The sequence below is a fragment of the Passer montanus genome, unplaced genomic scaffold (assembly GCF_014805655.1).
Source record: "Passer montanus isolate IOZ18808 unplaced genomic scaffold, ASM1480565v1 scaffold6, whole genome shotgun sequence".
In the NCBI taxonomy this organism is placed as follows: domain Eukaryota; kingdom Metazoa; phylum Chordata; class Aves; order Passeriformes; family Passeridae; genus Passer; species Passer montanus.
In genome coordinates this window covers 10,462,658-10,487,504 of record NW_024371037.1, presented here as the reverse complement: position 1 = coordinate 10,487,504, position 24,847 = coordinate 10,462,658, and the positions used below count along the sequence as shown (strand labels likewise).

Genomic DNA, 24,847 nt, shown 5'->3' with positions numbered 1-24,847 from the left:
CCTTGGGCTCACTGGAGAAACTATTAACTCTCAATTTGTGAGAGCTCTTTTGTCTGTGAACAGATTCTAGTCTGTGCTTTCTTTTTCTGACAATACACTTCCCAGCTAACCTCTGTGATGCCTTGTGCCACAGATCACCTAACATTAAGTATGTCTCCCCTCTGTGAGCTCTCCCACTCTGTATTCTTTCAGCTGTCTGGCTATTGTTTCTTATACTGCAGAAAACTTCTGCTATGGTGGCAGTGTGAGGCCAACAGGACAATACTCCAGCTCCTTGCCCAGTCAGACAGTGACGCCTGACAGATAAGTCTTTCTGACTTTTGCCACTTGCCCAAAATACTCCACTGTCACTGTGTGGGTGCTGAAGACTTCTAAGAGCTTTGTGAGTGTTTTGTGAGTACAAATGAGAACATTACTTCAGTTAGAGCAGTCCCTTCCAGAGAGGGATGTTTGACATTTAGTGTGTTTGTTTGTTACCAGTTCCAGTGCTCTCTCCCTCAGCTCTGTAAAAGCCCATCTGTCAGGCATGTCTGCTCATGCCCACCAAAGCACTAAGCCTTCCTCCATTTTCTGCCCTTTTCCAGGTTCATCAAAAGCTTGTTAAGATATTTGTCTAGTGGCTGGTTTGACTTAAATCTTGCAATGCGCAGCTACATGGGACTGCCTTATAACCTTCTAACTGCCTGTGAATGGCTGCACCTTTCCATTAAGGTGCAGAAATCTGGGATAAGTGAAGGTCCCTATTTTCCTTGTACATTTTTTAACTCTGGGTGCATGTAGAGGGAAACTTCTAAAATTGTGGCCACATTTTATCTTAATCTCTGTTTTTCCTCCTAAACTTTGGACCTGCAAGTTTCGTCATCCAGACACTTGACATCAGGGCAGCCCAAGTGAGTACCATGTTTTTCACAGATTCAGCACTTGAGCCTATATCTTGACTCTTGCTTTATTAGCGTGAGCAGAGCCTTTGTATTATTGCTGAAAGAGTTGAAGGCTTCTCCATGTTTGCTGGCCTCTTAGTGCATAGAGATTGATCAGGATTTACAATTTTTTAATGAATGGCCAAAGCAGGATCTTTTAACTTGAACCTTGAGTTCAGTGTGCAGTTTTGGGAACCACAATATAAAATAGATACAAATCAATTAGAGAGCATCCAAAGGAGGAGCAGGAAGATTGTGAAGGGCCTAGAAGGGAAAGCCTTATGAACAGCAGATGAGGTCACTTGGTTTGTTCAGCCTGGAGGAGACTCATTGCAGTCTACAACTTACAAGAGGAAGAGGAGAGACAGATGCTGATCCCTTCTCTGTGGTGTCCAGATACAGTACCAGAGGGAATGGCCTGAAGCTGTGTCTGGAACGTTTAGGTTGGATGTCAGGAAAAGGTTTTTCACCCAGAGGGTGGTTGGGCACTAGAACATGCTCCCCAGGTTACAACACCAAGCCTGACAGGGTGCAAGAAGCATTTGGACAATGCTGTCAGGCACATGATGTGATTGTTTTGGCTGCCTTGTGCAGGGCCTGGAGTTGGACAGAGATGATCCTAATGGGTCCCTTCCAACTCAAGGTATTCTGTTATTCCTATTGAAATCTTCGTCAGGCATTTTGTGGTGTCTGAGACACTGAAGGCATTGCAGTTTACCTACCTAGAGACCTCTGAGGTCATCCACTAGGGAATTTATAGCAGGAGCTTAATGGCTTGGAGACATCCACAGTGTTCATGTACATATGGACTGTCATTCAACTGAAACATGTATAATTTATATATTTTATTTGTACTATAATAATCATTGTATTCTGCATCTGGTTTTGCCTTACTTTCCCGTGAACTTCTGGGTTTTTTGAAGTTTTGTGTTTCTTTGTGGTTTAGAGGGATTTAAATTGCCACTTGGAAAGCCCTTCTTTGCATTCTCACTCACTCCATGGAAGAAGATTCTACTGGCCCTGCAAAGGAGAAAATTTTTCTACTCTCAAGTAATAAAGCATTTCTCAGAGTGTGAAAATACCTGTGGAGTGCACACCATGAAAAATTCTAGTGGCTAATAGCTAACCTTTAGCATGCTCAAATTATCTTGAAAAATTCTAAAGGCTAGAAGCGGCATAAGCTTTACTTGTAGAGCATGGCACTGCAGCTCAGGAAGGTGCAGGGTACAGTATGTACCAGCAAAATTTCAGCCCTGGGTGTCCTTTGATAATTAACAGAGTGCTGTCATTTCTTGTGGAATCTCCCTGTGTGTCAGCATTAGCGCCAAAGAGAAGAAAGAAAATGTACATAGCCCCTGATGAATACTGCTCTCCCCTGTGAAAACAGGATGGCAGCAGTAAAGAAAGTAGAGGCAGAATCTCAATTATCTCCTTTTCATCCCTCTCCCTTTTCTGTATAGGACTGTGCACTTGCATTGAGCCCAAAGATAATGTCTAATATTCTTCTTTCTAGGTAACTGAAAATAACGACAACAGACTATTTCAGCCAATTAACAGAATGCTAATATCTAACATGAATGGAGAAAGCAGACTTCTGGAGTCCTCCAACAGGAAATAAAGATTCTGTCTCTTGAGATACATAATTAGTAACAGCTATCTCTGGACCTCATGATTTCTTATTCTCAAATCAGTTTGTCCTCTTCTGCCTTCTGTTCATCTGCTGAATTTGATCTGCTATTGAGAAATGGTATTTGCTGCCTCTTGTGGGTTTTTTTTTCATTGCCACTCAGTTTTGAGCTGAATTGTTTCTTGTGTCAGCATAGGACCATTGTCAGATTTGCTCTGAATGTCCTCAAGGAACAAAACACTCATGATTTTAGATGTTATTTATTCTTCTTGAGGGTTTGGTTCTTAAGGTTAGGTACAGCCTTGGTACTAATGTTCTAATGACAAATTGGTCATCTGACAGTCATCTGTTTGAAATTTAATGCTGATTTTTTTGTGTATTATGCATTCTCTTTGCTCACTTGTAAACTATATGCAGTTTTATATGGACACTGACATAAGAAAATGAATAAATAGATTAAATGTTCTTGTTGAACACTGAAATATGGGAACTTTAAATAGTCAGGCATAGACATGATGGTTCCACTTAGTAGTCTGATCACATAGCATATAGTTAAAATATTATATGCTTAATGCAGTATGTAGTTACTCTGTGTCATTAAACATTTTGTGTGTTTTTCTGTCCAGTGGAGAAGGTCTGAGCCTAGATTTTTAAAATGCCTATTATGTTATCGTAAGCAAAACTAGTTAACAAATCACAGTAACCTAAATGTAACTTGCTGGATAATTTAAAATCATTGGTGGCTACAAGAATTATTTTAGGTAATATAAAACCTGCATTACAGAGGCAAGGAATCTATTAACTGCTCTTTTGGTACCTGTGTATGATATTTTTAGGTGTAGCTGTCCCTGTCTTAGTAATTTCTTCCCTTAAGAGGCTGTTTCTGTCTTGTTGTCCCCAAGCATTCCTCCATACACTACTTTCTCTGAGTAGTTATGATAAATGTGTCCATTTCACTCCCATCAAGCTTGCCCTCACCTTTGAATATGATAGATATTAAAATAGGTTTGTTCAGAGGGACTTAACACTATGCTTTTGGTGGAAACACAATGCGATGGAAAAAAATACTGAATTCTGTTTTAATAGCAGCTGAGTGCTTCTCCAGCTTTTTCATCCCTCATACCTAAATTTCTGAAATAGTGTTTTATGAACATGGGAATTGCATGTTCATAGCAGGTTGTTTTGCAGGTGTTGCCTTATGATCCAGGGCACTCCTCATGAATGTGAGGAGCCCTGGGAAATGCCATCAAAGTTCTTGCTTTCTTTTTCCCGTGCCTCTGTTGGTACTGGCAATGAAGTGGACACCTATGGAGAAGTGAGGTGGTGAGAGGGATGAGACAGGACTCTTCCCCTGACAAGAAGTGCTTACCTTTCCCACCTCTCCTGTGCTTTTATGTTAGCATCTTCCTTCTGTGCAAACCTCTTTAACATTCATTCATAAGGAATTTCTAGTTGTTACAATACTCTCAAGATTGACGAATTTGTGTAACATTGCTAAAACTCAGTACAGAATACAAGTCAAACCCTGTTAAGATTCTTAACTATTTAGCCATGATTTTTGGTTGGATGCCAGCTCTTGAGTCATCCTATACCATGAACTCAGATCTTGGATGCCTTAGCACTGAGGCTGGCCCTTCCAGCTTGGTGTGGACTTGCACAGCCTTTGCCTTATTTTCACCTCATGCTTGGTGTCCCTCCTTATGCCTTGTAACAAAGTTAGGTTCTCTTTTGTATGAAAAATCACCACTGTCATCTTTGTCTCGGTCCCAGTTATTTAAGGAATGTTACAAGTGTCGCCTTTCAGTATCAGAACAGGACAGTAAAATTAATTCAGTAATTTCAAATAGTATTATCACGCACATTTAGGAACTCATGTAAAATTCAGAGGCGTCAGAATGTACGAAGTGTTCATTATTTTGGATATTTTTAAAAACCTTGTTCATAGGTTGAAGGCTTCAGATATATATTTTTGAACCTTATTTAATCTCTGAATGAAATACACATACTTCTTTTAAGGCATAAAGTTCTGTTAGAGTTACATGGACTGTATGAAAGCTGGTATAAAAATTAACATTTTGAGAACTGGCAATACCAAAATGAATCTCAGTAGCACAAATATTGTTGGTCTAAACTGAAAAGTTATAAGCTAGTAAAAAAAAAGTAATTCTTACAAGGGAAATGGCATATTTTTAGATCTTACTGGCTTATAATAAAATCCCTTGTATCCATGTAAAGCTTCTTTGATGCACCTCTGAAATATTTTACAGTAGAAGCTCTGAGTGCTGAGTACTGTGGACAGCAAAAAGGAGAAATTTTAAGATTTTGAGAGAGTACTACCTTGGCATTAAATATTATATTTTACTTTTTCCCAGGTGTTCTTGTGCTCTTGTCTCCTGCAGCTACCTATAAACTCCAGTGCCTTAATGCCATCTCAGTTTTCTATTTTTGTTGTAAATCTCTTTGTTCAATAGGAGCCTGTAGTGTTCCTTCTTTCTGTTAAACATAATATTAAAGAGTATGAACAGAAGAAATGAAAGCGGGAGAGCTGTGACTTGTACCATGAGAAAGCTGCCCTTCTTTCTGAAGGAGATACAAAAGGCGGGGCAACATTTGAAGGACTGGAACTAGGAAAGAAGTAGGAAGAATCACCAGAGGGAGGATCTCAGAGATACTTCTGTAAATTTAAAATAATAAAATGAAAAATTACAGAAGAGAAACCAGAGATTGAGACAAATTTTCAGTAAACCCTGTGATACTGTCTCATTTCAGTGTAATCTCTGTGCATCAACTCCAGTATGCCATAGATTTATCTAAATCTTTTCAGCTTTCTAAGTTGATATATATACTACAATTAGTTGATATATATACTACAATTTTTTTTTGTATTTGTGTTGTTAGTTTTCTGCTGACAGTGTAATCTCTGTGCATCAACTCCAGTAAGCCTTAGATTTATCTAAATCTTTTCAGCTTGCTAAGTTGATAAATATACTACAATTTTTGTATTTGTGTTGTCAGTTTTCTGCTGTTTCATGGTGCTCTGAAACAGTCCATCCAGTAGCCCAGTGAACATGAAAGGGAGCAGGCTGGGAAGGATGGAGGTCATGAAGGACTGGGCTTGGAGGTAAGCTTCAGCTGCACCAGGGTTGCATCTGGAGTCAACCACAGAGCTGGTGTACTGAGATCTGCTGTGAGCCATCTTCAAGGTAGTTCTTGCAGTTCAGGATTTCGGAGGGGAAACAAGATGGTTGCATGATAAGGGAGATCCTTTGGTATTGTGGTAAAATGAAAGAATAAACTTGGACTCTTTCCTCTGGACAAAATTTCTCTCAAATTTTCATGTAAGGCATTTGTGTGAATTGCTAATGACATAATATTGAAGTTTAAATTTCCATAATGCCTTAATTTGCATGAAAATGTACTTATGCTCAGAACAGTGTCTTATACTTTTCTAGATGTTATATCCACGTCTTCCGAGTTCCACAGATAGTGCCTTTCATAATGAAGTCACTCAGCTATCAAGGGGAGAATACAGATTCTTTTCTAGAAGAGCTATGGATATTTGGTGGGGGTAAAAAATTGGCCTGTGCTTTGCTGTGAATAAGGAGAATCAAAGTGGACTGAGTAACAGTTGGTTTTGCAACCAAGAAACATACATGAGCAGCTGGATGTGTGTCTGGATCGGGACCTGCAGCCTCATGCAGATTCTTTGGCAATATCCTGTATGTAGTGTCTGTTGGAGGGTCTTGTCTAGCACTTGGCACGTGGCTTCAGCTTGATAATAAATCATTCTCACAAGCCACTTTTCTCTACAGAAAAGTTGTTATATTCAAGGATTGAGTTGGAAAGTCTGAGTAAAAAGTACTGTGTTCTTAAAACCTTCTAAAGTTTCAAGTGATGAAAGTTTAAACAACTGTTTTTCAAATTGTTGACAAAATGCGTAGTCATCATTAATTTGGAGCGGTATAGTAGCCTGGAAAGTCACCAGTGAAACCAGGAAAACCATAAGATTTTCCTCCCCATCTGTTCTCCCCTGTTGTCTTTGGCCTCCATGACTAGAGGATGACCTTTAATTAATGTCTACCTGTGAGTCTTGCTTGCTGTTTATCAACAGCACCAAATGATGCTTAGTTCTCCAAATACCTGCCAAAATGCCAGCTCTCTGCTTAGGCTCTTTGTCTCTTACTTTCAGGAAGTGTAAGACCTTTCTTCAAGAAAGTCATTAAAATTATTTGAGAGTTCTCTGTGTTCTATGTTTTGGTTTGCAGTAGCCTTTGCTCACACTACTGACTAAGTAGTTTAATGTCTCCACTTGTGTTTTTGTAGTTTGATTTAATACAGACTGAAAGTGAGCATAAGAGCAGACTACATACTACATAAGACTACAGAAGTAAATCTGCTTGGCAAATCTAGGAACAGTCATATGGGACACATGATGGCTCAGTAAAATGCCCTTTTTTTCCTTTATATTGTTCTCTGTTTCCTCCCCACCTCTTCTAAGTACAAACAAACAAATAACTTACAAACCCAGCTCTTACTTCCATTGTGTAAACTGGAAGGAAGTGGCATGTAAATTTAGATACTCTTTACTGTGAGACAGATTGAGTAGAAATTTGACTGTAACCCTCAAATTGTTAGTTCATTGTCAGTATTGAACTGGAGACAGTCAGTCTTGGAGTGGACTTGTAGTTTTACAGACTGCTGATCTCTTATGACATTCTGTTGCTAATTTTAAAGAGAAAGGGTTTTCTCTAGTCCCCTGCCTTCAGCTTGTCACCCCTTTCCCTCTTCTCACATCCGTGGACTCATGTATTAGGGCTTGTGAGCTTTCTTGGTCTTCGCCTGGAACTCAACAGACTCTGCTTCTCTGCTTCAAGTTAACTCAGCAACACAAACAAAAAAAAAAACCAAACAAATTTGGGGAAAATAAATATATGAAAAACAAATTTAGCAGAAGCCTATGTAGGCTTTCTTCCTTTTCAGTGACCTGAATTGGCTCACAGAGGGATCTGAGATTGCTGTAGACTTCATAAGGTAAGCAGTGGGAGCCAGTGGCTGATGTGCAAAGGCAGAAGGAGAGAAGAGGTGGGAAGTATGCACATTGTGGTAGTAGTCAGCTGTTAAATCACTAGCCCCATCTTAAGAAACAGTTCTGTAACCACTGATTTGCCTTAAAGAAGCACCTGCATCACTGTGAGCAGTGTCTCTGAGGATGGTGTTCTTGCAAAACAATTGACAAAGTGGGGATTGCCCAACTGGGAAATCTCTGAATTGAGAAACCTACTAAGAACCAAGTTTGAGACATAAGAAACCAGAGATTGTGCCTGCTTGCTCAGAGTCAGCATGGTGTTAATGTAGATGCAGGCTGGAATGCATCTGAAGAAAGGAGCTTCTGTGTAATTTTACTTGGGTAGCTGGATTTCATATTTATTAAATATATTAATCCTTAAAGTATAGAGCATGCATAGTTTGTATTTTTTTTTGTTTTGATTTGGTTTAGTTTAGTTGGTTTTTGTTGGATTTTTTTTGTTTTTTTTTTTTTCCTGTGGGTTTTTTTTAAGTTTTTTTTTTTTTTCCCCAAAGTTTTTTTTTGAGGGCAAACCACTTCATTGATTTGTTCCAAACCATACTTTTGCTGGCATGGACATCATGCAAGTCATCAGTGTTTTTGACTCAGCATTTCCCCAGTTTCCTAGTGATGCACCATCTATTCATGTATTCATGTAACACCTGCCTTGTTCATGCAGTGTGTGTAACTCCATGGGGTTCCTCCCTATATGCTAAAGTTGCATGCTTGTGTTGAGATGATGTAGTGTTTCCAGAAGTCAGTTTGTGATGCACATCACCATGGTGTCTAAGCAGCTATATTGGTGAAGTTGCTAAATAGTCAAAGTATTTGCTAAGTGTTTTAAGCATTTCCTTGAATGTTATTCATAGACTATCAAAAGAAAACTTTGTACTTTGTGCATTTAGGAAAGCCTTATTTCTATCTTATGTAAACAAGTCACACACATGCACTTATTTTGTCTTTAAATGCCAAGGTATTTTTCTAAAAAGGAACAGCAGGATTTTTGGTGAAAGTGAATTAGCAGGAGTTTTTTTTGAAAGTGAATTAGGTTGATCAAAATGTTTACTTCTAACTCTTTATTTTTTGTAGTCTCTTTACATTTTTGTTACAAAATACCAAATTAAATAGATTCCGCAATCAGTACAAGACAGCAATTTTGATAGGACAAAATGGAATAGTTTCAAAGCTCAGTTATTCTTTTCATAGCTGTGATAGCAGTGAATTGTTATACTGTTACTTGTGAGTGAAGTTCTAGTGAATAATGTTGTGTTACAATAAAAGATAAAATAGTAAACAGTCCACAATTCAAGAAGATGTTAATCATTCAAGAAGATGATTAAAATTGGTTTATTACTTTAAAATCAAATCCCCAAACTTTAGAACTTCGATAACAGCCTGTGTTTATACAGGAAGCTTCACAGAAGAGCAGAAGTTTAGATCTGCTCATTGTGCTAAGAGTGGAGAGCTTTGAAACAAGAAGACCTCTGTTGTGAGGCATTATAAAGTATATTGGGGTACTGTGTAATGTTGCAATGAGCTAAAAATCTGCTTGGAAAGCTGTTGTTTTGTCTCAGTCATGAAATATTGTTTATTAAACTTCCCATATATATAAGAATTTCCAAGGGGAAAGCAGCATATCCTTACTGTGAAGTGTATTTCTTGTAGGTGCCACTCTGTTGTAAATTTAACTGACCCTAGGAATATTGGTCTTTTAAAGCACATAAGAATAGGATTTATGGTTCTGAGTTAATAAAATATGCTGATGCCACTGTAAGCCCTATTTAGATAGACAGCAGTAATCTCTGTTGAGCAGTATGAAACCGTCTGTCTCTAAGTACTGGAAAGCTAATAGTTCACAGCAAGGTTGTACCACATCCAGAGATGAGAAAAATGTGTGAAGTCAGAAGAGTTTTAGCTGCATGATTTTATTTTCTTTTGTAATCGTATTCTTTCTCCTGTGCTAATATTGTACATCATGTCAGGTAAACAAGATACTCAAAGAGCACAGCAGAAAATGTGCTTTTTAAAGTTTATACTATACCTTACTTTTGTTGGCTTTAGCGCAAGGAACAAGATTCTTCAGAATCTACAAGGTGAATCTCAAGCATGTGAAATTGGTGTTAAAGATGGGGTATTTTGTATGTTCATAAAGAAAACACATTCAGTTCAATAATGAGATACACTAAGAAGGCTAAGTTAATATGTTGCCACATTGTATGTTTTATACAGTATAAAAATACTGTTTCAAAGTTTTTCTCTTTCATGAAAGGAGTTGATAGAATTTATGTTTGAAAAGGTAACTTTGAATTTGTAATTTTTCTATTGTGTTTGAAATATTTGACATTTAAATACGTGGATGTATTTACATATATTGCATTTTCATTACAGCTAATCCTCTTGAAAGTTGGTTGGCAGATGCCTTAAGCAGTTCTCTAAAATTGGGACAGATACAGTATTCTGCAACCTTGGAATTTAATTGCAAATAAAGAACATTTTGTAATTGTTTTTTTCCACTTTTAAATTTTAAAAGAGAATTGTTGTATGTAAACAAAGGAAATATACTTTAGTGGAGAGATTATATCTGAAAATGTATTAGTTGTCATCTTATTTTATTATAAAATAATAATAATCAATATTTTATGTGCTACGAACATAAAGATTACCTCTCTGAGCAACTTAATATATTAAGTAAATAAGTCTGTGGGAACAAAGTATTCCGTGTTCATCTAAGGCACACATTTTTACAAAAGGCAACAGTTTTCAATGTTAAGATTGCTTTATAATTTGAAAGGAGAGCATAATAAGAAATAATTTCTTTGACAAGTGTTATGTTTGTTATAGTCCATAAATACATGCTGTCCATATGTGCTGGGATTTTGATTTGTGTTTGGGGGCTTTAAAAACAAATATCCCCAGCATTTTTTCACTCTTATATCCTAGCTTTTCATTTATTCAAATGTTGAAAGATAAAGCTAAATATAGCAAAACTTTTGGTTCTGTCACTAAACTAATTTAGTAAATACCCTTAAGTTCACAGAATTCAATAACAGACACTTAAAAAGTCTGAAATACATGGGAAAAAATAAATCTGTGCTCCTCTGTGGAGATATCCATTGTAGAATTTGATGTATGATCTGGACTAAATGAATCTTTTTCTATTAATTAAAGTTGGATATTTTTCAAACTCAAGATCCATTATGTTTAGAAAAGTATCCAACAATTCCTCTTGTCTTCTAAATAACTTACAGTCCTCTCCCTCTTGTGCTTCATCCCAACAGTGGCTGGATTCCTCCATTCAAACATCAGGTGTTTCACTAATGTTCCTGAGCTGGAAAAGCTTCTCTCCCTTCCATACAGAGGAAAACCATAGGCTCTACTGGGAGCACTGCATTAGGGAGAGATTATATCCTGTGTAGCTGTTTAAAGTTAGGTAGGATTAGTCTGATTTTAGTATTGCATGAAAGCAAGTAAAAATATTCAAACCTAAATTATTTCACCAGGCGTTTCCAATTTAGTGTTTGGCTCTAGGTTTGCTCCTTGCCTTTGCCTCTTCTTTTCATCAGTATAGTTCTCCTGATCTATTTTTTTTTTTTCCCACAGGAGTGTAAAATGTCCTCCCATGTTCACATGATAGCTTTTGAATACTTGTATTCTTACAAAGCTTTCACACCTTTTTTCTGGTAAATTGCTGCTTGGTGGCAGCAATTGACAATTATGAAGTGCCCGATGACTGCATTGAGCCAGCTCAGTGTTCCTTCCAAAGCTCGTCTGCCTTTTGAAAAGAACAAAATATAGTGGGAGATTATGCCTGGAAGTTTATTTGTCAGATTTTTCTGTCCGTGTTGCTCATGTGTTGGCAGTTTGTTTTGGCCACGTTGGGGTCCCCAGTCTCACTCTTCATGGTCTTTGTGGAGGGAGGGAGAGTTCTCCTGAGTCTTGTGGTGGTTTAGAATTGTCCTTGATCAATGTGTGCGTTACTGCCAAAGTCCGCGACAAAATATCTGGTTTTAAAATAGGTCATTTGTTTAATACCCCCAAGATCTGCAAGGCTTGTTTCCACCTTTCAGCACTCTGTGTCTCTCTTGGACACCACCTTGCCAGTGCAGTTGAGGCAGCTGAGCTCCCCAGCCCAGCCCTGACCTTGCCGTGGTGGCAGGGTGAGACGGGCATCCCTGCCCTGCCTGGCACCCTGCGAGCGCAGGGCAGCAGATAACGAGCAGGCAATTAAACAGCTTCGTCAAAGAACACACCCAGTGAATGCCGTGTGCTGCTCATCTTCTGTTTTCATCAACTCATACATAGGATCCAGTGAATTGGGAAATAGGATGAAGGTTATCACAATTTTGACGCAAACACTTATATGGCTAATCTCTTTCTAAATGCTTATGTTTTTAATCTCAAGCCTCTTTATGTGGCTGAGCTGCACTTTTTTTTCTAACTTGACTTTGTTTTATAGGGAAATATTTCATATCAGATTGCTTAAGCTCTGGGCTGTCATGTAAATACCTTCTGTCAAGTATATAATACACATTTTAAAATTTGTCTAAATATTTATGCTCTTGAGGGGATCACTGTATCTCTCGACAGACAGTTACAACCTAGCAAGTAAATAAATCAAACTTATTTTTTTCAAATCTTTATTGTTTTTTCAAGAAATTGTAACTGTTTGAAAGATATTTGAATCTTACCAAATTCTGGAAGATAATTTTATTATTTACTTAGGAAAAAACAACCTCCTGTCTTTCAGCAGTGCCTGCAAATATATTTATTTGCATAAATATATATATTTTAAAATGCTTGTATTTCTTCTAAAAACTAAAGGCCAAAATATGAGCTGAAGGAAATGTGTGCCACCACATGCTAAGTTATCTATAGAAATGCTATGAAGCACATTTTTAGCTACTTTAGATTTGCTTCACTATGTTCTGCATGGATTAGTGTTTTCTTATTTTAGTAATTTTCCTGCCTGTATTACATTGGTAATATGTCTGGTGTTCTGAGTCTTTAAAATGAAATAATTAATAGTTCAGTGAAATTCAGTGGAGCAAAGTTTGGTAATTTTCACTAATTTCCAGATGATGAGCTGTATTTTTCCTCATTTGTATGAGAAGGAAAATTATTTACACTGAAGTTAAGAATGCAGTTTGTAATCATTAAGAGTTACAATAACTGTGATTGATATCAAACACAAGATACCGGTAATGTTAAATACATCAGAAACTGTTCACTGATAAAAAAGATCTTGCAGTTTTAACTGAAGAAAGTACATTATAGATGCTAGTCTATAAAGTCATAATACATTGTGCTTGCCTTCCTTTTTGCTCTTTACAATAATAAAATATATCCAGAGAAAGTAAATCTGTGATTTTAACATCTTTTGACAAGCACATTAGACTGCAGAAAGAGCATCCAAGTTGGGGCTCGGGGCATATGGTGCTACCTTCTGCTAACATAGCTCCAGAACAAGTCACTGTGTTCACCAGAGGGTCATATTCAGACTCTCAGGTTCCCTCCTCTGGTCTGGGGGAAAAAAAAGCATTTCCCCTTCACATGGAAAAATCAGAGCACAAAGTGCAAACCTCGCTACCCTGGGATACCTTCATTGTGCAAAGAACACACAGATGCTGTGAGATGTTTTGCTATCAATCAGTTTTTTGTCAGGGCATTCAAGAAATGCCCTTTATTAGCCTATGTAGATGTTTATAGCTACTATTTATTTCTGAAAAGACACATAATGCTACATTGAAAGAATAAATATTTATATCATTATGTAAAATTGTAGAAGCATTTCAAATGCATGTACATCCGAAGTATTATTTGAGTAGGTGTTTTGTGAATTGGTAGCAGCTGATTCACAGTTATTTTCACATCTTTCTAGATTGTCTTATTTTATTTAGATTCAAAGACTGGTATTTATAATAGATAATCCAAGTGTTGTGTGTCTTGGGAATTCAACATATGGATGAGGATATGGAAGACATTAGTTATATGAGATTTGTTGACCAGCTTTTAATTCAGATTGTCATTTTTAACACACGGCAGTGCAGATGGTGAAGTTTTGACTGTCCGTCAGAGCCCAAATACCTTAGGGGCAGCTGTTGCTGATAAATCATTTTATGTGCTTTAGGTCAAGAGTCATCAAACCTGTTACAGCACCTGCTTCTATGCATGCAAATCTGTTGTTTTGTCATTTCATTAAACAAGGAAAAGTAGTGGTCTCTCTTGGCCATAAGTAAGCCAGGAACATATCCTGTACGAAGTGAAATACAGCAAGAAGACAACTGTGGTTTCTGCAGTGCAGCCGAGGGATGCTGCTTCTGTTTGGGGGCTTTGTTTCTGGAAGACTGCCTGCAATTTGGAAGGAGGGTAGAAAGACAAGTACATGTTTGGAGGCAAGAAGTAAAGGGAAGGTGTTTGCTGTCATTGACTGTAGGGTAGTTGTGAAGTTTGACATGCCCAGAAGCCAGCGGGTGCCATGTGGGGCTCCCCTACACTGCATACCTCTGTTTTCATCATCTGCTGAGCCTGCAGCATGATTTCCAGGCACTGGAGCATACAACATGTCTACTTCGGTTTGGAGCTGATTGATCCACAGTACAGAACACGCTTGTGGGATCTTGCCTTGCTATAGAAGAACATAAATGATTGAAATGTTTTCTTAAGAAAGAAAAGTATCATTTGTTTATGTACTTCAATGCCCAGCAAAAAAAATCCTGTCAAATGGCAGCACACTGCAAGAACTGGGGGTTTACTTAACAAGGTTATGCCTGAGCTTTGGAAACTCTAAGATGTTTATATTTGTTTTAATCTATCAGGTATGTAAAGAGAGTTTAAATCATGAGGACGAAACTTCTTTGTTTATTGCACTTCACAAGTAGGGCTGTGGCATGCAATAGAAATGGCACTTAAGGATGTTTTTTTAAAGCTAACTGACAGAAGATTTTATCCTGCACTGCCATAGATTGCTGTGGGGGAGAAAGGGAAATAGTAAAATTGATGAAGAATTGTTGCATGCTGTCATTTTAGATTATGTTATTTTGCTATGACTTTGCTGCTAATTTTTTTAAATTATAAAATTCCACTGTTCTACAAGTACCACAGTAACGCTGTCGCCTGTTAATTACTTCATTCCATGGCTAGTTTGTCAACAGTATTTTAATCAAGCCACCAGCAAAAATGCTTTTTGAACATTTTGTGGAGAAAAAAGAATACCCCACTGACCTTTCAACCTTGTCAGCTGAGTTTTCCCATTCTGACACTAGGCATTATTTTTGCAAAGGTTGGAATTTTAACTCTTCAATGAACCAGATATCATTTTTATTGGGATATTAATTCTGTTAGGTGCTAATCTCATCAAGATTTGCAGACATTTTCCTTCATAGGCCATTCTGATTTGTAGCTTTTTCTTTTCACAGCAGTATTAAATACCAAACCTCTCTGATATGGAAGTTCATTAGAGATATGTCTTTGATGGCAGCCCTTTCAGGGCTTCAGTTTCAAATACCTTGATGTAAAGCTTAAGAAGCCATTGTGTTGTAAGCCCTCCTTGATGTGTCTTATTTAGATCTGCATAGTAAATCAAGGAAAGTAAATAACAAGGCAGCAGATGGAAGCATGGAGATAAGGCCAGTGAACAATTGTATTTGTATTTTGTTATGATGTTGACAGGAGCTAAAATTCACTAATCTAGTTCAACTGATCTGCATTTCAAAGAAATCTCATTTAGCAGCAACTTGAAGGTTTGGAGGATAAAGTTCTTTTATTGCAGCTTTTATTGCATTCTTCGCTAATTTATCTGGTCAAGATTTAGCCTTGCTTACTTAAAGCAGCAAGCATGTTACAAGGAGTCTTAAATACTACGAAAGAATTAATGTCTAGACTATGAACTGAAGGTAATTACATATCCAGCAGTGAATAGGCTACATTTAGGAAATACTGTTGTCCAAATGGAATTGGAAGAGAAATGCAGATAAGGTATTTCCCCACATTTTCTCTAAGGTTTTTTTTTAATTATTAGTTTTTAATTGTGTCAAAAATGAATATATAAGCAAATGTAAAATTATTAAATCTAAACCCCAGAATTTCTTGAACTGTGGGTTCCTTCATGCCATACTTTGCTGCTCTTTTTACAAACTGAGAGCTCATATTAAGGTTTAATTTAATGATTACCTTCCTGCATCTATTAAACAAAACTATTAAAAAGTGGAAAATTATTTAATGGAATGAGGGACCACAATTATTTTGTGTGTGCTCTAAATTATGCAGATAATGTATATGTAAGTTAGGTAATTTGTATCAGATACAGTGCAGCCATGTCATTTGGAAAAAAAAAGTGATAAATGCATTGTAAGAATCAAATATCGTTAAAATGAAAAGGGATATAAAGTAAAATTTAGGGTTTTCTTTTGGAAATTTAAAAAAGTTGTTCAATCTTAAGGCCAAAAAATAGACTTGGATTTAGTTTTCAGTTTATGATACAAATACTAACGATGGACTGTTTAGGCTATTGAACATACCTATGTACAGACATAATGATTATAAACCAAAGCATGCCAGGCTAGTGTACATCCACTCTAATAATGGGCCCCAGTTCTCTAAGACATGTAAATTAAACCCAGCAGCTGCTAAGTGTTAATGCCATAGTCCTTGCTGCCCTTCTGCAGCCTGTCCTTGTAACAGAGCCTACGCCTGTGTCCCAAGGACTGCACTTCCATCTCATTTGCAGTGTGGGTCTTCGCACTTCTTTTTTGTGTGTTTTTGTGGGCTTCAGAGGAGTGGAGGGGGAGGCAGCTGGGGATGAGGGGGCTTGCTAGGCTGCAGTGATATCTGATAGCTTTGGACTGTGGACTCCATAGGCTAATCAGATCACGGGATGGTGGTATATGCTTCTTTAGTTGTAGGATTGGCTTAAGCATCTTTTGGTTCCTCCTTCTCATTCTTGTACCTCTAGAAACGTTCAAACAGTTTTTTGTGGTCTGGTGGACTCCATGAGATTGAAAGCAGCTTTTATTTAGCCAGTGCACTTTTGATCTAGATTAGTTTCTCAGTATGGCTGATCATATAGCTCCATGCATGTGTTCCTTGGCACAGCTCAGTGGCAAGTGCTGGGAAGGGTGAGGTGGTACTGGTCCTGCCTCTGCCACTGGAAGAGATGTTCATCAGTCTACACTCTGACAAATACAGGCCGAGCTTCCACAGCGGAGCAAGCTATGCCACATCACAGTTGTTCACCTTATCCATGTTACGTCTCCTCACTCCTATCTTGCCCTAACAAGGATGACCGTGTTTTGGTCAAAAGTTGTTCACTTGTTTTGCAGGACTGTTTTGAAGTCAGCACAAGGGAGGAGTGAGGGTCTGCAGGTGGAGCTGAAGAAGGTTAGGGAAGTTAGGGCTGCTTTGGCTCCAGGTTAGAGTGGTTGAAGTCATTGTGCTGCTGCATTTTCTGGAAATTTTAAGTCCAGACCTTTGTACGCTCTGTATGCCTGAAATGAAGTAGACAGTACAAATAGCAGTTATTCAAAAAAGTGATTTGCACTGCTTTGTGAGAGAAATATATACCAGTCAATAAAATGATGACAACAAAATATATCTAACTCCTAGAAAATTCTAGTGTAAGTGAACATTTATTTATATCCCAATCTGCCAAAGTTGAGAAGTAGAATTTTGAATTTAAAGATATCCCAAGGATGTCATCCTATTTACAGCACTCAGAAGCAAGTAGGTCTATGAGATCAAGCACAGACAGACATGTTCACATTTTTAGTTAAACCCTACCTTTTTCTGCATAACAATGTAAATCATCCCCTCAAATAAACGTATGCTCCTGTTGTCTGGCCTGCCACAGTGTCCAGAGTTTCTTCACCTATAATCTGTTTTTAAAACCTCATGCCCTTGTAGCTCTGGCTTCAGCATGGCTGGCTCTCGCTCCCCCCTGCCTAAGCCCGACACGCTCTGGCGTTGCCTGAGGTGACAAGGAGGGATCCCGGCTGTCACTGACTGCTCGCCTCTTGTCTTCCTGTCCCTGCTGGCTCCAAGCACGTGCTGTGTTCCTCACTGAGCTGCACAGGGGATAGAGGGAGAGAAGATAAATGGAAAAAGGAGAAACAGAGGGAAAAAAAGACAAATGGAATTTTACAGAATTTCTCACATGTTTCTCTCTGCAAAAACCTTTTACACCCTTGCCAGTATTACAGGAGTGCTGCAGCACCAAAACAGTACTGGACATTAATGAGTAGCCTTCTCTCGAGTGACAGGGGTCCAAACTAGTTAGCAATGAGGTGGATTAAAAACCAAACTTGAATTCCTGCTGCCATCACATTGGTGTTGGTGTTGATGTTGATTGCATAACCCTGATGGGCTGAATTGCATGTGATGCTCCCTGTCTGGAACCACACTGAAGTGCTCAACATTCATTTCTTCAGCTCCTGCTGCATATCCCTATGCTGAATGACAGCCTAATGTAAGAAAGAGAAGGACAGATAGAGCTGGAAGGAGTATGAGGGAAAGGAGGCACTTTTCCCACTGGTGATGACTGGAGTAAAATATTCCCAGACATATTTGCCACAAGAAGCACTATACAAATTTACCACTATCTATTGAACCTTCCCAAGCTTGGATTTTAGTTTTAACAGCCATTTATCAAGACTTACATGTGTTTGACCAACATTATATCTTGGTTGGTGGATTGCCTGGAAGAGCTAGTCAGCTTATGTCTTCTGTCATTCATCTGGTATATATCATTTCCTTTGGGATGATGGACAGGTAGCCATGCAAGGAATTATTTAGACATAAGTTTTATTTTGCTTTCATGCCATTCTATTCTCTTGCAATTCAATTTAAGGTTGTATTTCTGGTCAATATATTTTAAATAAGTATTGACTAAATCTGCAAGAGAAACGAGGAATATTTCTCTAAATCTTAATGATAAGCCAAATTCAGAAGATTTGAAGAATTTGGGATACAACTGATGAGAGGAATAGATTTTAAAATATTACTAATTCTAGGATGCCTTTTCATATGTCCTGTACGATATCTATATAAAAACATGAGAAAGACTTTTCATTATCTTCGTGGCACTGATGCATAGTAGAATGACCCTTTTACCTGTAGATACCTAATTTGTCCTACCTTCCTTTTATTTTTTATGTAGGAGAAGGGAAGAACTGCTAACTCAATGTTTGTCTTGTTTCCAGATTAGGACAATGATACCACAGAGCAGCTGGAAGGGACTTCAATACAGATGTATTTATTTCTTTTGTCCCTGTTTTAATACATCTTTCTTGAAAATAATTTTGGCATTTATTATCAAAGCAGTAATTATTTTTGTGAGTCTAGGTTTTTTTAGATATCTGGGTAAATACTTTTAGATAAACATGGTTCTAAAGACACATGATTATAATACTGCATTAGGCAATCTATACAATTAGAAATGAGAGTACATGTTGTTCAGTCTTAAAGCAAAACAAAATCAAAACTCCAATCCAATCCTTGATTTCATATGCTATGATATCAGGTCACATTCTACTCTGGTTTTTTACTTAGTTGCACCAAATATGCTGTAGGTATTGGAAGTAAAATTAATAGGATGCTTATCTACAAAAATGAAATTTTGTATCATATTAATCCCAAAAGAATTAAGAAACTTCCTTGTGTAGTCCTCAAATACTTTTTTCTCTAATGCATTTTTCTTTAGCAATTCTAACTCTAAAACTCTAAAAATATGCAACAGATAAAGTATTTTATCATCACTTATTTAGGATGGCTTTGTAATGCAGCTGTATATTTATGAATTGCCAAAGAAGTCCTGTAACTGTTATGCTAATAAGATCACAGTATGATATGTAGCTTTTACTTTGTGTCTTAGGTAATTTATGGGAATGGTCTGAGCCTGCACACAAGTGTAGATTTAATATCCCAAATTAATATGTATGTACTCTGAATTAAATTTGAGTCCTTAAAATTGCAGGTTAATTGTATCACTGTGCTGTTTCAGAAATAAAAAGAACATAATCTAAGAAATTCTTAATGTAAAAAGTTATTCATGTATCTTTGATATAAGTGGATTTCTACCAGGTATAATTGAATTAAGGAATATATGTAAGAAATTTTTAAAGCAGGCATGAATGGTTATTTAACCTTCAAGTGAGATTATATGACAAATGGTTCAAAAGAAAGCATTTGTAATTGACACAATTTTTTGAAGTTGCTGTTGATTTCTAATGCTTCATAAGTATAATTGCGTATCAACTTTTTCCTGTTCATGTGCACTTGTTTGAGAGACTCAAGATGATACTCCTGGGGAGATTTTGTAAACTTGTTCATGGTAACTGGAAGCCACATGTGGAAAGAGTAAAAATCAGCGCTTTTATTTGACAACCAGTAGGTAGCCACTTTTCTCATGTGGTTTTTTTTTTTTTTTGTGGTGTTTAAGTAGTGGTGATGATAATTCTGAATTGTTATTGCTACTGTCAGATTGTTTTCAATAGGTTTATCCTGCAATAGTATTTTACCTTCTGTAGTATACCTGGCACCCATGTCTCTAAATTTTGTCATTTTTCAAGAGACTTGTCTTTGCTCATATACCAGTGCTGGAACATTTGGTTCTTGTTTGGTACAGTTTGCTCTGATTTATAGTTAGTATCAGAGTGATGTGAAGGGAATCAAACAGACCTTGAATACCTTTTGAGCTGTCAGGTTGTATTTCTACCCTTAACATTCTAAACAGAAAAGCTGGACAAATAATAGAAGGGAGAGGTAGCCTAAAAAGTTGCTATAGGCCAGTGTTGCCTGAGTCTTTGATCATTAGCATGCTGTATGGTGAATTTCCTTTCATCCTCAGTGAAGCCATTTAAGCTGTGGAAGCAAACAGGAAACATTGTAGCAGTCCCTTCTTTTTCAGAGAGGGGAATAGATTGAACAGTAAACATACTTTGATCCAGTATTTCCAACTGGCCAAAAAAGTGTGAGTTATACAAATTCCTCACTGTAGTGTCTAAAAAGAGTGTTAATGAATAGGTACGTGTGTAGATATACTGGAAAATGTCTGGGTTGTGGGTGATATTTGAGGGTATTAATTCATGCATCTTGCAAAAGGGATTTTGGTTGCATACTGATGTCTGAACAAAGTTATTTCTGTCCTGCTATGTTTTTTTTGTGCTAGTACAGGCTGCTTCTTCATATAATGTGCCAATGCACAGCTCTTCATATAGGGATACTTAGTCCACAGACACAAGATCTGTATCTAGTAAGACAGCAGAAAGGACTGGTTGTATTCCTTTGGTACACCTGGTAGGTAAGGATAGAATTAATTAACATAGTTTTTTCTCCAAAGTGTGACATGCCAGTCCATGACAGCAGAAGTGTTTGTTCCTGATGACAGTCATTCACTTTCTGCTGGTTCAGAAGGCTTCCCTGAAGGAATTTTAATTGATCTGCACTTACCCAAAATAAATCAGAAACACTGCTGTATCCTAGAGATTAAAGCAAAAGAGAAGATATTGGAATACAGAGTATATGATTTTTAAGGTTTACTTTGAGATGAAACTTGGGAAATGGAGGGGCTGACCTGCATTTATATGTGTTGAACTGAGTGGGAACATATGGATGAAGTTAGACTCAAACCCATGAGACCAGTGAACAACTTGAGAAGCAGAACCTTGCTTTGTAGTCCTCTGCCCTGGCTGCTTTGGGACTGTGGACTGGGGAGAGGAAGGCTACTGCTGCTTTACAGTAAGACTTTGCTACCTCATTGGATTTGATTTTTTTTCAGTGGTGATAGTGTTTTGGAAAAATCAATCAAATTTATTAAGCATATAGTAAAGTACAGAGAACCATGGGATTTCACTTTGGTGTTCAAAAGGATCTAGCCTGTACTTCAAATGCAACTAAGACTAGACTCCATGTATACCTAATGCAGTAATTCTCATTACTGTGAGTAGTGAATAGATCAGTGTAAAATGGATATAAAATTTGTTGAATTAGCACTAACATATGGGAATATACAAGGAGATAGGACTGGTCATCCTGGTTCAGACCAGTGGTTCTCTTAGACTGTCATCTATCTCCAGAGATGGCTGTCTTCCGAGGATACCTCCACCTTCCTCTTGACTTACAAAACCTCCTTGCATAAACAGAATCCTTGGGAAGAAGTTCACAGTTCCGTCACACAATTTGTGGAGAAGAAACTCCCATTTTTCTTCTGAACCTGGCTTTTATGAGGTAGTTCTTGGGTTCAAAGGATAGGGAACATGCAATGTCTGTGCAGTCTTTCCATCTTCAGACTTCTGTTGTTTTCTATCATGCCCTTCCTTAAGTCAGCTTTTTTTCCAGTCTGGATATTGGTGGCATACTGAATTCTTCTTCATATATGGAAACTGTTTTAAACCTTTGATCTTGTATCTTTTCTCTTCTGAACCTGTGTATTAATTAATTCTGGTTTTTTGTGTTCTGTGTTGGACGAGAGGGGAGCACGCTTTTCAATATAGGGGTTAATACAGTGGCAAATGACATGTTACACTTTGTCATTTATTGTTTCCTAAATAATTTTTAGCATTTAATTTATAGATTTGACTGTGATGGAATGGTGAGTTCTACGTTTTCATGAAGAAATTTCAGTGAGTCCTAGCTATAATAAGCCCCAGGTCTCACTTTCTGAACATTAAAATGTAATGCAATAGAGCTGTTTTGTTTAACAGAAGATTCAGATTAGAATGTTTGTCAAACTGGATAGGCAGGATGGTTTATGGTGAAGCTATGCTCAACATATTGTGGTTTCCTGCTTGATCCCAGCCAAAAGTATTGAGTGTCTTTGTGGTACAAAATAAATAATAATGTGAAATAGTCTTTTAACTTGTACACTTGCTTTTTCAAAGAAATGCAATCTTGTTATTATGAATCTCAGAAGTGAAGCAGGTGATTGCTCAAGGAGTAGTGACTACTTCCCATGTCTCATACAAAGAAAGAAAGATGTGAAATGTGTGGGATTTTTGGGTGTATAATACCTGTGTGTAAGGATGACACTGAAGTATGTTTTAAAGAGGTGGTTGTAATACCTCGCAATAAAACACAATATGGGTGCTTGCACTTACTGTGTTCCTTTCTCTTTTTATCCTTAGATAACTTCAAGAGAAAGTTAAGGACCTTTTGTCCTCATCTGCCATAGATGTGACAGACACTTTTGGAAGGAGGACCAGTTGAGCAACAAGGAAAAGACCTTCCCACAGCACAGCAAAGTGACAAAGTGACTCTGAAGAAATGTAAGTGATTTATAACTGAACTGTGGCTATGTTTCTACTGTGGATTTACGTGCCCTGTGGGAGGAATAGAGTACCCCATCACTGAAACATATTGCTTATAGATGTAAAATATGGTTTAGGAAAAAAAATCGTGGACCATGCAGAAAATAGATACCCTTTTGATGTTAGTGTGATGGTAAGCTATGCTACAATTTTTTTTTTCCAAATGGCAGTTGTTAATGGGATTGAAGTGCTGTAAGAATCAAAATCTGTTTTTCTGCCATTTTCTACTCATCTAGATATTGGTCAGTTTAGATACATAGAAATTAGGTAGCTGTATCTCAGTCATTCTAGATTCTGCTTACCCTCAGGACAGGGGCAGGCATCTCCAGAGGCCAGTCCATCTGATTCTGAGTACAGTGCCTAAGGAATGCAATATTATTTGCTGAGTAGCTTGTGTTCACTGCTTAGCTTTGAACATTAAATGTTCAATGAATACTTCAACCTAGCACGTCTGTGTAGGATGCAGTGCCAGCTTCTTTTCTCCTCCCCATATTGTCATTCTCCCTCATTCAGCACGTGTAGCTGTTCATAAATTTGGAGAATGGATCAGACTGAAAATAGCCATTTATTTGTTTGGTTTTGTTTTCAGCTGGGTTTATCCCAGCCTTCTCCCATATGGCTGTCCAAGGGCTGTCACTGGTACAAAGGGTGATGTGAATGGGAATTAGCAGCCAAAAGTGTGCAGGAGCACATGATAGCAGCTGTGCTAGTTTCTGCTGCTTAAATTCCTTGGTGAGCAATAGTCTTAGACCTTATAGATATTTTTAGTGCTTTGCCATTTATAAGAGTTAAAAAATGTGTGAGGCACCCTTACTTGCTATCTAGTGGGGAACTACTGCTTTGTTGTGCATTTCATGCTGTGATAGTGCTGTCTTTTTTGTCCTTCGTAAATTAAAATTCTGGTCTCCAAATCCAGTAAATGGTCATAAGTGGCTAGCAAGTAAGCAGGTGTCAAGTCATGATTTATGGTGCAGGCATGATACTGTATAATTCATACATACATACATAATTTCTGAATTCTGAAGATGGTAGCCTGATTTTGTATAGCACCAAACATGACGTGTGGGTTGGGTGATATCAAATGGTTAGTGGTTGGACTAATTTAGGCTCAAGATCCTTGTCTCCTGAACAGTGAAATGCTAAGTAACATTTCATTCTCACAGTAAATACCAGATGGGAGTGTGTAAAGAAGACAGAGCTAGACTTCTCTCATTGACACCTGGTGACAGGATGACAGGCAGTGGGTACAAACTGCATACAGATTATTAAATTATGTTTCCATTGAAAAATAGTATGAAAAAACTTCCTTATCTTGAGCATGGTCAAACACTGGAGAGGCTTGCCTGAAGAGGTTGTAGAATCCCCATCCATGGAGATGCTCAAAACCCAAATGGACAAGCAGCCTGCTGCATCTGGCCCTGCTTGATCAGGGATTTAGATTCAATGAGCTTCTGAGGTCCCTTCTAATCTCAGTTATTCTATGATTTTGGGGGTAAGGAAAATCAGAAATATTCTGCTATTTTATGTTATGACAATAATTTTTTTTCTTTTTTGTAATATTTAGTTATTCAGTTTAGTATTTTACTTAAGTTTTGGCAAAAATGAGACATGGCAGAATTTTCAAGCTTTCTAAAATGTGTTAAATTATATTTAAAGACTTGTGGTTGTAACTATGAAAATCACATTTAAGCCTGTGAAATTATCTTTTAGCTTTGAATTAGCACCAGGTTTCACGTGATGTGAACAGTCACATGATGGAATTTTAGATGTTTAAGAATAGCATCCTTTTCACTTGATCCATGGCAAGAATAATATATTTTTAGTATCATTTTGTGCTTGGGAAAAAAAATCTCCCATAACTAGGTACAAACTCTTGCAGGTGAGCTCCAGTAATCTACAATAGAAATAGCTGTCTTCCTGAAGTTTTTTTAGAGATCAA

General features: G+C 37.5%; 1 protein-coding gene across 5 annotated transcripts in view; it reads left to right on the top strand.

Annotated features, from left to right (window-relative positions):
* Nucleotides 1-24,847, top strand: part of FOXP2 (forkhead box P2) — a 407,162-nt gene that overhangs the window by 38,303 nt on the left and 344,012 nt on the right. For all 5 annotated transcript variants that reach the window (XM_039726874.1, XM_039726869.1, XM_039726875.1 and 2 more), the window contains exon 2: nt 22,726-22,866. The gene's annotated coding sequence lies outside the window, so the exon portion shown is untranslated. The remainder of the gene's footprint in view (nt 1-22,725; nt 22,867-24,847) is intronic.